Consider the following 4,429-nt stretch of genomic DNA (forward strand, 5'->3'; position numbering starts at 1 on the left):
AAAGGACAGGAAACACGGAGAAACCGAAGCGGCAGAAAGGTGGTGCAGAGAAGTTACCTGCAAAGAAATTGCAGAGTGTCACTGTAGATGCTTCAAAATGTGTAAAGATCACAGACATTGTTATGTTGCTCCCTTATAGTGTCACTAAGTAAACATTATTACTCGACACACAGAGCATGGAGGACAACTTCTTGCTGGTTCACTCATTTGTTTATTATGCTACTGTTGCTATCAGAACCCCTGTATGCCCTAGTGGCGGTCTGCCCCCCTGTGGTAAGTATTGGTAGGACATCTCTAGGTTCATACATCACATATCTCCTCCCCACTAAGATTTGTTGTCAGTAACAAAAACATTTCTTAGGAAACAAACATAAGACATTATATCCCCTTTTAAACTACATGAGATTATTTCTTTCTTTACTTCTCCACAACATTACCAGAAAATAGGAGAGTTATGTCACAGCTTATAATCACTTCAAATATCAAAACTCAGAACCATTTAACAACATTCTACAAAAGCAAACATTCTTAAACATTCTTCAACTTTTCTTTTCTTTTTTTTTTTTTACAACATCTTGGAATGTCAACATTGTTCAACTCTTTTTTTTTTTTTTTTTTTTTCGTGGTTGTTAAGTTTACTGATCCCTGTAACGTACCGGTGGACGTGTGATCCTCACAGGATATCGTCGTACAGTCCCTGTTGTCTCTGAATGTTCTGTGTGTGTCATTTCTGTGGACTGTGGTGTCTTGAGTGTTTTGGGTGTTTTTGGTGGTGCATGTGGTGTGTGTGGCACTGTATCAGTATCCTCCTTCTGTTGAGGTGTATTGGGTCAGGTGTGGTTGTCTGAGGAAGTGACAGCGGACAAACTCACAGGAAAACTCCCTGCAGTCTCTGGTGGGTCTGACTCGGGCCGAGTCAGCATCTGGTCCACATGACGCTTCCAGACCCCTTGTGTACCCACATGTACCTTGTAGGACACTGGTCCGGTCTTCTCGATCACCACAGCTTGCGTCCACTTATCCTCCCCCCTCCTATAATCACGCACGAGCACTGGCTCACCAAGTTCAAACTGTCTCTGTTTAGAGTGTAGCTGGCGTCGTTGCTGTTGAGCCTCTTGTGACTGGTGCACTGTTCCAGCCATACTTGGTTTCAGGAAATCCAGTCGAGAACGCAGCTTGCGTCCGATGAACAGCATTGCAGGGCTTTCCTTGGTTGTTGCATGGGGGGTGTTACGGTAGGTCAGGAGGAACGTATCCAGACGCTGCTGCACTGGTGTAGTTCCTCTGGAAGATCTCAGAGCGTGCTTGAAGGTTTGCACAAATCGCTCTGCCAAGCCATTGGAGGCAGGGTGGTATGGTGCTGAGCGAATGTGTTTGACTCCATTGGCTTTCAGAAACGTGCTGAATTCTTCAGAGCAGAACTGAGGGCCGTTGTCGCTTACAAGACTGTGTGGAATGCCATAGCGACTAAAAAGTCCCCTAAGCACTTGGATGGTTTTGCTGGATGTGGTGCTATCCATGATGTGCACCTCGGGCCATTTGGAGTGTGCGTCCACTATGACCAGGTACATGTGCCCTTCAAATGGACCTGCAAAGTCCACATGAATCCGTTCCCAAGGACTGGATGGCCACATCCACGGGTGTAAGGGTGCTAGGCCAGGGTCTTTCTGCACTCGTTGACATGAGTGGCATGATTTTGCTTGGTGCTCGATCTGGGAGTCGATGCTGGGCCACCAAACGTAGCTACGAGCTAAGCTCTTCATCCTTACTACACCTGGGTGTGCTGAGTGTAGCTCTGTCAGCACCCGGGGGCGCAGTTTGGGTGGCACAATCACTCTCAACCCCCACATAAGGCATCCGTGCTGCACAGTGAGATCATGGCGGCGCTGGAGATAGGGAGACAGCTCACCTGCGTCCTTTGCAGCTGGAAAACGACCAGTTGTGACCATTTCCATGACACGGGACAGGGTGGAATCCGACATGGTGTGACGCTTGATCTCGGCGTTGCTGACTGGCAATGTGTCCAACTGTGACGTGTAGAACACCTCCACTGCACCTTGTTTCTCACTGGGGGCATGAGGGAGCGGTAACCTTGACAGTCCATCAGCGTTGGCATGTAGGGCCCCCTTTCGGTACTCAGTGGTGTAATTGTGAGCGGAAAGCATGAGCGCCCAGCGTTGCATGCGAGCTGCAGCCATGGATGGTGTGCTTTTCACTGGACTGAAGATGGTTGTAAGCGGGCGATGGTCAGTGAGTAGCGTGAATGTATTGCCATACAGGTACTGGTGGAACTTGCGTACTCCAAAGACTATCGCTAACGCCTCCCTCTCAATCTGAGCGTAGTTTTGTTCTGCTTTGCTGAGAGTTCTGGATGCATAGGCGATGGGTTTTTCATCGCCATCCCGGCATGACATGCGAGAGAACAGCTCCGACCCCATAGGGTGAAGCATCGCAAGCGAGACGGAGCGGCAACTCAGGGTTGTAGTGTGTGAGCACCTCTTGTGATACCAGGAGTGCTTTGGCTTTCTGGAACGCTGATGCACAGGCTGACGTCCACTGCCATTTCTTTTCTTTGTTCAGCAGTTCATTCAACGGCTTTAGCACAGTGGCCAGATCAGGGATAAAGCGTCCATAATAGTTTAGCATTCCTAGGAAAGATCGAAGTTTACTTACATCGCCTGGTGCTGGTGCTTCCACGATGGCACGTACCTTCTCCGGTGACTTGTGGAGCCCAGCAGCATCGATGATGTGGCCCAGGTATTCCACGGATTCCTGGAAGAAGAGACATTTCTCTTGCTTGAGGTGCAGGCCGTATTCCTCTAGCCTGCTGAGTACTGCATCCAGAGTTTTCAGGTGTGTCTGCTTGTCAGGACCACTGACCAGTATGTCGTCCAGGTAGCAGTGAGTGTGTGGCAGTCCGAGGAGCACCTGGTCCATTGCCTTCTGGAACAAGGCGGGCGATGACGCTACACCAAACGGCAAGCGGTTGAAGCAGAACAGTCCTTTCTGTGTTGAGATGGTCAGCAACTTCTTGGAGCTCTCTTCTACTTCCATCTGTAGATATGCATTAGATAGATCCAGTTTACTGAAGCGTTGACCTACAGCGAGAGAAGCAAACAAGTCCTCAATACGTGGAATTGGGTACTTGTCGATGCAGAGAGCTGGGTTGATGGTGACTTTGAAGTCCCCGCAGAGTCTCACGGCGCCGTCCTTCTTGTTCACGGGCACCACTGGCGTAGCCCAGTCACTATGCGCCACAGGTGAGATGACGCCAAGCTCAGTGAGGCGTGTCAGCTCAGCTTCCACTCGCGGTCGAAGAGCATATGGCACATTGCGTGGTGGGCAGAATTTGGGTACACTGTTTGGTCTTAGAGTGAGCCTGGCTTTCACTCCTCTCATGGTGCCTAACTTATCGGAGAAAACAGCGGAGTGTCTCTTTAACACTGTCTCTAAGCTGTCTGTCTGTACTCAATTGCATGTACAGTCTTTAAGTCTCTCCAATTTAGTTGAATGGCTCTCAGCCACTCCCTGCCAAATAATGGTGGAGCATCCGCCTTCACCACATGCAGTGGCAAGACAGCGTGTTGCTTGTTCAATGCCACTTGCACTTTAACAACTCCTTCTGGTGCCAAAGGCTCTCCTGTGTATGTCTTTAGTATGATATCAGTGGGTTGCAGAGGAAACTTATGCAGCTTTCGTTTGTACAGTTCCCAAGGAATCAATGACACTGCAGCCCCTGTATTCAATTCCATCTCCATTTTCTTTCCGTTAACTGTTGGCACTACTGATATGCGTGAATATTTCCCTTTCTGAGACACTGCGTACAGTCCCAAGTCACTGTCACTATCCGATTTCGTTCCTTCACTTTCACTTTCATTCGCCTCGACGTGATGGATCTTTTTCTTTCTATCTTTCACGCTGCGTTTGTGTGCATGGCTTTTCTGTTCAGGCTTAATATCTTTGTGTTTATGTTCTCTTTCATGACTGCTTTTTGATTTACTCCTGCACATTCGTTTCGTGTGGCCCTTCCTCCCGCACTGGTGACATTCGCGGTCTTTGTACCAGCAGTCATCATCACTATGATTTCCCTTCCCACAGCGGCGGCATTTTTCACCTTGCGAAAACACTGCGTTTACTTTCAGGGAATTACTTAACTGCTGTACGTCGCGTGCTGCTGTCTCTGCTGACACTGCATGTTCAACAGCTTTCTTGAACGTGAGGTTTTCCTCAGTCAGAAGGCGTTTCTGCACAGCTTCGCATTTCAATCCGCAAACAAATCTGTCCCTCAGAGCGTCCTCTAGGCAAGCCCCGAACTCACAGTGTTCCGATAGCTTCTTGAGCACTGCTACATACTGTGCTACCGTTTCTCCTTCCCCTGATTTCGCTTGTGGAACCTGAACCTCTCGGCTATAACAAGCGGTTTCGGTGT

The 4,429-nt window shown here is 48.9% G+C and overlaps 1 pseudogene; it reads right to left on the reverse strand.

Moving 5' to 3' along the window:
* Window positions 1-830: 830 nt before the first annotated feature.
* On the reverse strand, window positions 831-3,735 carry LOC115777510 (uncharacterized protein K02A2.6-like; annotated as a pseudogene).
* Between the last annotated feature and the right edge of the window lie 694 nt (window positions 3,736-4,429).

The sequence above is a fragment of the Archocentrus centrarchus genome, unplaced genomic scaffold (genome assembly GCF_007364275.1).
Source record: "Archocentrus centrarchus isolate MPI-CPG fArcCen1 unplaced genomic scaffold, fArcCen1 scaffold_55_ctg1, whole genome shotgun sequence".
NCBI lineage: Eukaryota > Metazoa > Chordata > Actinopteri > Cichliformes > Cichlidae > Archocentrus > Archocentrus centrarchus.